Source organism: Nerophis lumbriciformis, linkage group LG39, assembly GCF_033978685.3.
Source record: "Nerophis lumbriciformis linkage group LG39, RoL_Nlum_v2.1, whole genome shotgun sequence".
Lineage (NCBI taxonomy): Eukaryota > Metazoa > Chordata > Actinopteri > Syngnathiformes > Syngnathidae > Nerophis > Nerophis lumbriciformis.
The window spans coordinates 10415001-10427500 of record NC_084586.2 but is presented as its reverse complement, the minus strand read 5'-3'; the positions used below and the strand labels follow the sequence as shown (position 1 = coordinate 10427500).

Here is a 12500-nt window from a genome sequence, read left to right as displayed (position 1 = left end):
GTTGACTCAGGCTTGTCTGGTGCCTAACTGTGGATAAGACGCGGGCCTCCTGTGTAAACATGAGGAAGTACAGTATCGCTCAAAAGCCAACACGCCCCCTCGGCGTTTTGTTAGCGGCAGAAACGGATGTGGTGAAGTTGGCACGTTGTGGTAAATGGTAAATAAAAACAGAATACGATGATTTGCAAATCCTTTTCAACTTATATTCAATTTAATAGACTGCAAAGTCAACATATTTCATGTTCGAACTAAGAAACTCCTTTTTTTTTCCCCCCAAATAATCATTAACTTAGAATTTAATGGCAGCAAAAAAGTTGTCACAGGGGCATTTTTACCACTGTGTTACATGCCCTTTCCTTTTAACAACACTCAGTAAACGTTTGGGAACTGAGGAGACACATTTTTGAAGCTTTTCAGGTGGAATTCTTTCCCATTCTTGCTTGATGTACAGCTTAAGTTGTTCAACAGTTTGTGGTATTTTAGGCTTCACATTGTCAATGGGAGACAGGTCTGGACTACAGTCTCGTACCCGCACTCTTCTACTATACATTGTCTTCCTGAAATAAGCAGGGGCGTCCATGATAACGTTGCTTGGATGGCAACATATGTTGCTCCAAAACCTATATGTACCTTTCAGCATTAATGGTGCCTTCACAGATGTGTAAGTTACCCATGCCTTGGGCACTAATACACCCCCATACCATCACAGATGCTGGCTTTTCAACTTTGCGCCTATAACAATCCAGATGGTTCTTTTCCTCTTTGGTCCGGAGGACACGACGTCCACAGTTTCCAAAAACAATTTGAAATGTGAACTCGTCAGACCACGGAACACTTTTTCCACTTTGCATCAGTCCATCTTAGATGAGCTCGGGCCCAGCGAAGCCGGCGGCGTTTCTGGGTGTTGTTGATAAACGGCTTTCACTTTGCATAGTAGAGTTTTAACTTGCACTTACAGATGTAGCGACGAACTGTAGTTACTGACAGTGGTTTTCTGAAGTGCTCCTGAGCCCATGTGGTGATATCCTTTACACACTGATGTCGCTTTTTGATGCAGTATCGCCTGAGGGATAGAAAGTCCGTAACATCATCGCTTACGTGCAGTGATTTCTCCAGATTCTCCGAACCTTTTGATGATATATATATATATATATATAATATAATAATCGAGTAATTGACTAAAACACACTTTATAGCCTCAATGCTTATTTTAGGGTGCGATTTTTTTCTGCTTCCCAAACTTCGTTATTTTTTCTGCATTTTTCGGGAAATATTTTATTTCAGATCGCCAAAACCTTCGCTATTTTTTTTCTTCCTAATAATAGCACATTATCCACATTGAAATTGTTCTTTGAATTGGTCAAAATGAGTGAGTGACAAGAAGAAAAGCTCCGACTTCTGTGTACTTTTATAGGTCCGTCAAAACCGCTAAGTACCGAGTCACGCGAAATCCAACGGTACCTTGTTTCGATACCTTGACCAACCACTTAGCCGGCCAACAAACCTAACAAAAATAGGGCTACCTTTTTCAAAATGTGGTAGCTCGACGTTAATTTTCCATTACATATGCCTTTATGCATGCTACTGATTAGCATAAGCGGCTTTACATGGCAATTTCAACACTTTCAAGTTTAAAGATGCACGTTAAAATCAAACAGCGAGCGTGTAATAAGAACAATACTTACAGTATTAGCACTTTTTAGGGTGCAACAAAAGACAAAACTGGCATATTCCACCTAACAAAAAAATTGAAGTTAAAGTACCAGACTAGGTGTGGTGAAATTACCCTCTGCGTTTGACCCATCCCCTTGTTCCACCCGCTGGGAGGTGAGGGGAGCAGTGAGCGGCGGCGGTGGCTGCGCTCAGGAACTATTTTGGTGATTAAACCCCTAATTCCAACCCTCGATGCTGACTGCCAAACAGGGAGGTAATGGGTCCCATTTTTTTAATAGTCTTTGGTATGACTCGGCCGTGGTTTGAACCCACGACCTAATGGCAAAGACTACTTCCTGGCTTTGGCAACACACACACAGGATAAACGAATTTGAAGGCATACTAATTAAGATACAAATTCTCAAACAGTGGTTCGGGCTCCATCTAGTGGTACGCCAAAGAATGGCTTAATTAAATATTCAAACACAGTGTTACCGTTCAAACTGTGGGCGATGTTACTGTTGCCGAAGATACTACATATAATGTTTCAATAAAAACTGTGCATTGTTTTGAATGAATAGTTAGGCCTACTACGCTACTGTATTTTTTAATGTTGGTCATTATGGTGGTACTTGGAGAGCCAAGTAGAGATAAATGCTTTAAAATGTAATATCGGAAATTATCGGTATCGGTTTCAAAAAGTTAAATGTATGACTTTTTAAAACGCCGCTGTGTACACGGACGTAGGGAGAAGTACAGAGCGCCGATAAACCTTAAAGGCACTGCCTTTGCGTGCCGGCCCAATCACATAATATCCACGGCTTTTCACACACACACAAGTGAATGCAATGCATACTTGGTCAACAGCCGCACAGGTCACACTGAGGGTGGCCGTATAAACAACTTTAACACTGTTACAAATATGCGCCACACTGTGAACCCGCACCAAACAAGAATGACAAAACACATTTCGGGAGAACATCCGCACCGTAACACAACATAAACACAACAGAACAAATACCCAGAATCCCTTGCAGCACTAACTCTTCCGGGACGCTACAATATACACCCCCCCCCATGTCCCAAATTCCAAGCTTCTGTTTTGAGGCATGTTAAGAAAAATAATGCACTTTGTGACTTCAATAATAAATATGGCAGTGCCATGTTGGCATTTTTTTCCCCATAACTTGAGTTGATTTATTTTGGAAAACCTCGTTACATTGTTTAATGCATCCAGCGGGGCATCACAACAAAATTAGGCATAATAATGTGTTCATTCCACGACTGTATATATCGGTATCGGTTGATATCGGAATCGGTAATTAAGAGTTGGACAATATCGGATATCGGCAAAAAAAGCCATGATCGGACATCTCTAGAGCCAAGTGTTTACTGACTTGGTAAAAAAACAAAGATTGAGAAATGCTGACTCCAATCCTCGCCAAAATGGGACTGGCATCACTTTTTTGACCTCCAGTCTGGTCCTCCTCCTACCGCTCGCTTTCTTAGGATCCCTTCAGGGGATTTAACAAGCCTCCTGCACCTGGGCTGCCAAGTCGCAGGAAAAGGGCACTCAGGGTGTAATTAGCGGGGTTAAAAAGGAGGGCTCGACGGGAGATCCTCACAGAGGAGGAGACGACTCCGGACCCAAGTCTTTGGAAGAGACTCTTGCCTGTGATGCTTCCACTGAACTCAAACACTTTCTTCTTCTTCTTTGTAGAGACTTGAGTGTATTTTTGTCTGAAGGAAGCAAACTTGTTTGAAGCTGGAGTTCCCATGAAAAAGCCCCCCCCAAAGCATGCGGGGTATATTTGTTTCCAAGAAAGGGCGGACCGCAGTAATTTACAGTAAAAGTACGCTTGGGCGACATGTCAGAATTTCCCCCCATCTGGCCGTCATTAGTGCAAAGCACTCGTGACTTGTTGGAGGAGGGAACCGAGCGGGGACTTTGTCTTTGTAGTCCTGGATGCTCCTCACTTGTGTCCTTTTCCACTCAGGGCCGCACACAGAACACTTTCCCACTTTGCATCAGTCCATCTTAGATGAGCTCGGGCCCAGCGAAAGCCGGCGGCGTTTCCGGGTGTTGTTGATAAATGGTTTTGGCTTTGCGTAGCAGAGTTTTAACTTGCACTTACGGATGTAGCGACAAACTGTAGTTACTGACAGCGGTTTTCTGAAGTGTTCCTGAGCCCATGTGGTAATATCCTTTACACACCCATTTTTACTTTCATTGCTTAAGTCTCTAGATCAACATCAGATCTATCCGCCAATTATAAGTTTTCTGTTTGTTTGTATATAAAAAAAACTTTTTTCTGTGACAAAAAGTGCATAAAACAAACACAAAATATGGAATATTTTCAGCTCACATTTTTTTAAAGTGGAATATTTAATGTGAAATAATTGCAGCCTTAAATAGGTTAGTAATTCATAACAACATTTATTTTTATTAATAATTTTTTTGAGCAATGACGGTTTAAAAAAAAAAAAGAAAGTCGGAAATAATTGCAACCTTAAATAGGTCAGTAATTCATAACATAATTGTTGTATTATTATTAATATCAATTAATTTTGTTTTTATTTTATTTTATTTTTAATTTTAATTTTATATTTTTGAGCAATGTAAGTTTTTAAGAAAAAAAAGAAAGTCTGACAACAAATTTGGGGGATTCAAAAGGACTCCACTCATAAAAGTGGTAAAAATAGTACAACTATTTTTTTCTTTTTCTTTTTTTACTTTCAATGCTTAAGTCTCTAGATCCACCTCAGATCTATCCGCCAATTATACGTTTTATGTTTGTTTGTCTAAAAAACGTTTTTCTGTGACAAAAAGTGCATAAAACAAACACAAAATATGCAATATTTTCAGCCCACATTTTTTTAAAGTGGAATATTTAATGTGAAAGAATTGCAGCCTTAAATAAGTTAGTAATTCATAAGAACATTAATTTTTATTAATAATTTTTTGAGCAATGACGGTTAAAAAACCCAAAAAGAAAGTCGGAAATAATTGCAGCCTTAAATAAATTATTTAATATTGTAATTATTAATTAATTTTGTATTTATTTAATTTTTAACTTTATTTTTATTTTTATTTTTATTTAATTATTATTTTTTTGAGCAATGACAGTTTTTAAGGAAAAAAAGAAAGTCAGACAAAAATTTCAGGGGATTCAAAAGGACTCCACTCATAAAAGTGGTAAAAATATATATTTTTTAAAGTTTTTACTTTCAATTCTTAAGTCTCTTGATCAACCTCGGATTTATCCGCCAATTGTACGTTTTCTGTCTTTATGCACTTTTTTGTCACAGAAAAACGTTTATTTATACAAACACAAAATATGCAATATTTTCAGCCCACATTTTTTTAAAGTGGAATATTTAATGTGAAATAATTGCATATTCATTTTTTATTATTATTATTTATGAATAATTTTTTCATCTGTGTTGGCCCTGCGATGAGGTGATATGTATGTGATGAGGTGGCGACTTGTCCAGGGTGTACCCCGCCTTCCGCCCGATTGTAGCTGAGATAGGCTCCAGCGCCCCCCGCGACCCCAAAAGGGAATAAGCGGTAGAAAATAGATGGATGGATGGATAATTAAAAAAAAAAATTTGAGCAATTACAGTTTAAAAAAAAAAAAAATTCGACAAAAATGTTAGGGGATTCAAAAGGACTCCACTTATAAAAGTGGTAAAAATAGTAAAACTTTTTTTTTTTTTTTTTTTTTACTTTCAATGTTTAAGTCTCTAGATCAACCTCAGATCTAGCCACAAATTATAAGTTGTTTGTTTGATTTATGCACCTGCATAAATCTGTTTGATTTATGCAAGTTTCCCTGCATAAATCAATCACTGTATGCAGGGAAACCTGCGAAACAGGCTTGTAGGGATGATATAGCCTCCGTGTTTTTTCCTGACCTAACTTACATATATATACATATGCATACATATACACATATATATGCACCGTAAGGGACAAGCGGTATTAAAAATAAAAAAAAAGAATGGATGGATGTACGTGCACCAAGTAGGCATAGAGATGGCCTAGAATTATTTTTTTTAAATGAATTAGTCAAAAAAGATCAAATAAATTTGATATTTGAAAATTACTAAAAAAAATCGGGATTCCAATGTGATAACCTTTTTTTTAGCACCCCTAATTATTATATACTGTATGATAGTTTGTAAAAATAACATCCATTTTCTACCGCTTCACTTACGGTGTGTATATATGTGTATATATGTATATATTTCAAAGCAAGTTATCCATCAATTTGTTACGTTCAAACTTCAAATAACCAAATTCATAGACGATAATATAATGATTATACTTTTATATTTTTACATTCACTGTTACAAGCGGCCTTCTGAGGGTGGCCATGAAAACAAGTTCGATCCCCTCCTGGTCTACAGTCTCAAAGGACTCGTCTGCAGGGACATTGACTATGTAGTTTTTTTTAGTATTTTTTGCAAGGAAGTCGCTGGAGTCAAGTGTGTTAAGTTCACGGTTTGGAGGGAAGAAGATGATTGACAGGTGCTTGTGCTGCAAACAACCTGTTCAGGACTACCATGTTGCCACGGTCACACACCATTATCACTGACAGTAGAGTGGAAAAGGTGGGATGACTTCTACCCTTCACAGTAACTGTGTGTGTGTGTGTGTGTGTGTGTGTGTGTGTGTGTGTGTGTGTGTGTGTGTGTGTGTGTGTGTGTGTGTGTGTGTGTGTGTGTGTGTGTGTGTGTGTGTGTGTGTGTGTGTGTGTGTGTGTGTGTGGTGAACAAGTTAGGACATCAATCATGGTCCCAATACGGGAAAATTGTTGCATCTAATATTGAGCCAAATACTAGAGTCCGTGAACATTGCTCCAAAGTCAGTTTGTTGATTCCGTGAACATTGCTCCAAAGTCAGTTTGTTGATTTAATGTGCGTACAATACAGCTAGGTAGGCATTTTAATGTAACAAATACAAGAATGTGTGTGTGTGTGTGTGTGTGTGTGTGTGTGTGTGTGTGTGTGTGTGTGTGTGTGTGTGTGTGTGTGTGTGTGTGTGTGTGTGTGTGTGAATGTCTCATTTGCACCCCTGGTGGTGAAATCTATCAAAATGAGGGTGGTCCCAAAAAGGAGGGATTTTTCAAATTGACTGTGTGTCGGTTTTAAAAGTGCCCCCCCTGTGGTCAACATATGAAAGAACAAGTGTGTGTAAAAATTGGAAGTGCTTCCCCTCTAGTCAACATATGAAATAACAAGTGTGTGTAAGAAATTGAAAAGTGCCCCCTTTGGCAAAAATTAATACAACAAATAAAATAAGTATGTATATAGAGACATACTGTAATGACTTGAAGTAAATAATGAAGATTAAAAAACAATTACAAACAAAAAATAAATAAATGAACTAAAAGCAGCAATGTCACAAAATGATCACACAATGTGTCGACTTTTTTCTTATAAAATTGGGAACAATTTCTCATATTCTTTCTGTTTCTGTGATATTGCAACATTTTCTCGTAAAATTATGACTTTTTGATGTAAAATTATTACTTTTTAATGAAAAATGGTGACATTTGTCATATAAAATTCTGACTTTTATCGCAATATTGCCAATTTTTTTGGGTTGTTCTTGTAAAACAGTGACATTTTTTTTAGTAAAATTATGACATTTGCCATCATTTTGCCAAGTAAAATTCCGATTATTATTAAAATATTGCCAAAATGTTAGTTTTTTTATAAAATTGTGACTTTTGTCGAGTAAAATCACGACACTTTTCATAAAATTGTCAAAATGTTAAGCTTTTTCTTGTAAAACTTCGACTGTTGTTGAGTAAAATTCCAACTTTTATCATAATATTGCACAAATGTTCAGTTTTTCTTGTAACATTTTGACTTGCGTTGAGTAAAATGACGACTTTTATTATAATACTGCCAACATTCTAGGTTTTTCTTGTAAAACAGTGACATTTTTTTGAGTAAAATGATGACTTTTGTCAAGTAAAATTCCGATTATTATTAATATATTGCCAAAATGTTAGTTTTCTTATAAAATTGTGACTTTTGTCGAGTAAAATTACGACTCTTTTCATAAAATTGTCAAAATGTTAAGCTTTTCTTGTAAAATCGCGACTGTTGTTGAGTAAAATTCCAACTTTTTTCATAATATTGCACAAATGTTCTGTTTTTCTTGTAACATTTTGACTTGCGTTGAGTAAAATGACGACTTTTATTATAATACCGCCAAAATTCTAGGTTTTTCTTGTAAAACAGTGAAATTTTTTTGAGTAAAATGATGACTTTTGTCAAGTAAAATTCCGATTATTATTAATATATTGCCAAAATGTTAAAGTTTTCTTATAAAATAGTGACTGTTGTCGAGTAAAATTACAACTCTTTTCATAAAATTGCAAAAATGTTGAGCTTTTCTTGTAAAATCGCGACTGTTGTTGAGTAAAATTCCAACTTTTATTATAGTATCGCTCAATTGTTCATTTTTTCTTGTAAAATATTGACTTGCGTTGAGTAAAATTACGACTTTTATTATATTATTTTTGTTGTTCTTGTAAAATAGTGAATTTTTTTTTGTTAAATTTTGACTTTTGTCATAATTTTGCCAATTAAAATTCCGATTATTATTATTATAATATTGCCCAAATTTTATTGTTTTCTTATAAAATAGTGACTGTTGTCGAGTAAAATTACGACTCTTTTCATTAAATTGCCAAAATGTTAAGCTTTTCTTGTAAAATTGCGACTGTTGAGTAAAATTCCAACTTTTATCATAATATTGCACATATGTTCAGTTTTTCTTGTAACATTTTGACTTGCGTTGAGTAAAACGACTACTTTTATTATAATACCGCCAACATTCTAGGTTTTTCTTGTGAAATTGTGACCTTTTTCTTGTGAAATTCCAACTCATTTTTCACAACAAGCTTGTTTATATTTGCATAGTATGTATATATTATTAATGTTGTAAATACACATCTTTATATATCTAGAAAGGCTGGCCCTAAAGAGGTAGGCATTTTTCGGAGGTCTCAAAAAAGTAACAAATACAAGAATGTGTGTGTGTGTGTGTGTGTTCTTGTATTGCTACCCTTCTTGAGACATGAAGGAAAAGTCTCTTCCATATGAGGAGGTGTGAACAAGTGATGACATATATCATGGTCCCAATACGGAAAACCCATTGCATCTAATAGAGAGCCAAATACTAGAGTCCGTGAACATTGCTCCAAAGTCAGGATTTTTTGTTGATTTACTGTGCATTAAAAGTAAACATTGACAGGTGCAAAGGCAGCAATATATGATAAAAACACTATGGTACTAAGACTATAGTGGCCATTAACAGTTAGCTTCTACAGCTGGGTTATCCAAATTGTGGCTCAGGGGCCATCTGTGGTCCGTAACTCCTTTGTCATCGGACTTAACCACATTACAAAAAATATAGATCCCATTTGCACTCCTGGTGGTGAAATCTATCAAAAATGATGGTGGTTCCAAAAAGGAGGGATTTTTCACATTGACTGTGTGTCGCTTTTAAAAGTGCTCCCCCTCTGGTCAACATATGAAATAACAAGTGTGTGTAAGAAATTGAAATGGCCGAAATTAATTTAAAAAAAACAATGTATGTAGAGACATACTGTAATAACGAAGTAAATATTGAAGATTAAAAAACAATAACAAACAAACAAAAAAAAGAATAATAATTAACTAAAAGCTTACCTTTTTTATATTTGCATAGTATGTATATATTATTCTCCAGCACCCCCTGCAATCCCGAACAGGACAAGCGGTAGAAAATGGATGGATGGATGGTATATATTATAAATGTTGTAAATACACATCTTTATATGTCTAGAAAGGGTGGTCCTAAAGAGGTACGTATTTTTCTCAGGTCTCAAGAACGTAACAAATACAAGAATGTGTGTGTGTGTGTGTGTGTGTGTGTGTGTGTGTGTGTGTGTGTGTGTGTGTGTGTGTGTGTGTGTGTGTGTGTGTGTGTGTGTGTGTGTGTGTGTGTACTATATGCATGTGTCAGCTGACTCCAGCAATAACACATTTGAGCGTGACCAGCACAGGCAGCAGCCCCCACTTCCTGTCACACGCAGAGTGGGGATATGCACGCCCGTCTCCATCCCTCCATCTTCACTAGCCAGTAAGGGAGATCACAGCTTCCCAAAGGATGGCGTAAAAATAGCGATAATGATAGTTACCGCATTTTCCCGACTATAAGGCGCACTTCAAATCCTTTCATTTTCTCAAAAATCGACAGTGCGCCTTATAGCCCGGTGCGCCTAATGTACGGAACAATTCTGGTTGTGCTTACCGACCTCGAAGCAATTTGATTAGTAGATGGCAGTCACACATAAGAGATATGTGTAGACTGCAATATGACGACAGTAAACGGCACCAAAACTTTAAATGTTCCATTGAGAATATAGAACATTACACACGGCGCTCAAATATCTGTAAAAATGTTTTTAGTACGACTTTGGTAAGCTATGAAGCCACACCGCTTGATGGATTGTCGGTGCATTAAACATACGAGTATTATTATGGTGTGTGTGTATAAAGACCGCAAAATGGCACCTATTAGCAGACATATTATCTGGCGTTTTGTTTCGCAATGTTATGCAAAACCAACTTTTTTTTTACCTTTTGTTACCCGCAGATGTGTATTTGGGATCTGCATAAGTCCTGAAAATGTGAAAAAAAATGTGTGGGTGTGTATATATATATATATATATATATATATATATATATATATATATATATATATATATATATATATATATATATATATATAGGTATCTGTTTATATATATATAGGTATCTGTTTATATTTTATTTTATTTCTGATTACTATTATTATTAATGTATTATTATTTATTTTTATTTTCTTTTTTTTTCTTTCTTTCTTTGTTTATTTAATTGATGTATTTGTAGATATTACTTTGTTTTTTTTGTTGTTTCTTTCTTTTTTGGGGGGGGGGTGAGTGGTATGGGAGGGATATAAACAAAAATATTTTTGACATTTAGGGCAGACAATAGATATATGATTGATGTGAATATGATGTAATGGATAGGAATGTCTGATGCTGGATGTCAATAAAAAAAAAAGAAAAAAATGCGCGCGCGTCCGCTTTTGTAGTCCGTGGGGACGCCGTAGTCGATAAGCTTCTTCTTTTTCTCTATCTTTTTTTTCTTCATTCATCTTTCGCTGTTGCTATTTTCTAGATTTTCTAAAAAAAAAATTAAAAAAATGTTTAAGTTGGCATGTTAATATTAGCATGCTAACAGTTAGCATGGGTCCATTAACAAAAGATGTAAGTCGGAGGTGTGTGCCGGCAAGATTTGCTAAACAATTTTTTTTAATTTTTTTTTAAGTTGGCATGTTAATATTAGCATGCTAACAGTTAGCATGGGTCAATTAACAAAATATGTGAGTCGGAGGAGTATGCAGTTTCTTTTATTTACACTAAAAAAAAGTAATGTAAATTTTACAGTAAAATTTTGGCAACTGAGTTGCATTATTTACCATAAAAACAGCAGTACTGTTTTTCCATTTACAGTAATATATTATATAATTATTACAACTTACCTTTTTTTTTTTTACATTTTAGTTTTAAAAAAATCTACTAATAAAATGCAAAAAAAATGGTGTAATAATATTATTCACTGTTAGAAGCGGGCCCTCCGGGGCCAAACATAACTGCCATGTGGCCCTCCAGTGAAAACGACTTTGACACATCGGGATTAATGTATCGGTTCAAATATGATGTCTGTGGAACGCTCTCCCTGACCACCTGAGGGCACCACAGACTGTGAATGCTTTTTTTTAGATAGATTTATTGGTCTCCGTGGGGAAATTCATTTTCACTGCCGTACATTTAACCAATAGACATTACACATCACATAACAAAAATACATCATACATGACAAACACATTTATGGGCCTGCTGTTAAGGGCGGCTATAGCTGCAGGGATCAGGCTTTTCCTGAGGCGGGCCCTTCGGAATTTGATGGTTCTGTACCTGCGCCCTGATGGTAGTGGGATGATGTATTGGTGTAGTGGGTGAGTCATATCCTGGATACAAGGCTTTTAAAAAAGGCCATCTTGTTTTGTTTTTTTAAAAGCCTTTTGTTAGATTTATGTGTGCTAGTTCTAGTTATTAGGCTGGTCTAGTTTTTATTTAATTTGACTATTTATCTTACTCGTTGGGGGCAGCTATTTGTTGTTTTTTTGTTTTTTAAATGCACTGTAGCACTTTGAGATTGTTTGTTCAATGTAAAGTGCTTTTACAAATAAAATCTATTATTATCCATCCATTTTTTACTGCTTGTCCCTTTGGGGGTTATTATTATTATTATTATTATTATTATTTTTATTATTATGATCGCTATGCCATCCCTACAGAACAATTATATTTGCTAACTATTCATCCCATGACCATTTTGAAACGCCAACACAGTGTCGATACAGCTAGTGAGTGTGCCATGCGCTCACCGAGGCATCATTTGCACATGGCTAGATATAAAAAAGAGAAAATGGTCGGCATCCACGCTGAGATTCCGAGAAAAAAATATTTAAAAAGTCAGAGTGATTAAATAATTTTGTCCCGGACGATTTGTGACATGTGTTGAAATTATGGGATGGATTTATTAGCTTTATTGCGTCGTGTGCACGGACACTGACGGGGCGTGCTGTGGATGGAAGTGGACGAGCAGGAGAGGAGGAAACCAAATAATCGGGAGGGAGGAGGAGGCGGTAGTGTGTGTGTGTGTGTGTGTGTGTGTGTGTATAAGTGTGTGTGTGTGAGAGAGAGAGAGAGTGAGGGGAGGGGGCTCGCGTTTTT

The 12500-nt window shown here is 36.1% G+C and overlaps 1 protein-coding gene across 5 annotated transcripts in view; it reads left to right on the top strand.

Moving 5' to 3' along the window:
• Positions 1 to 12500, top strand: part of ctbp2l (C-terminal binding protein 2, like) — a 265851-nt gene that overhangs the window by 209199 nt on the left and 44152 nt on the right. The window lies entirely within an intron of this gene.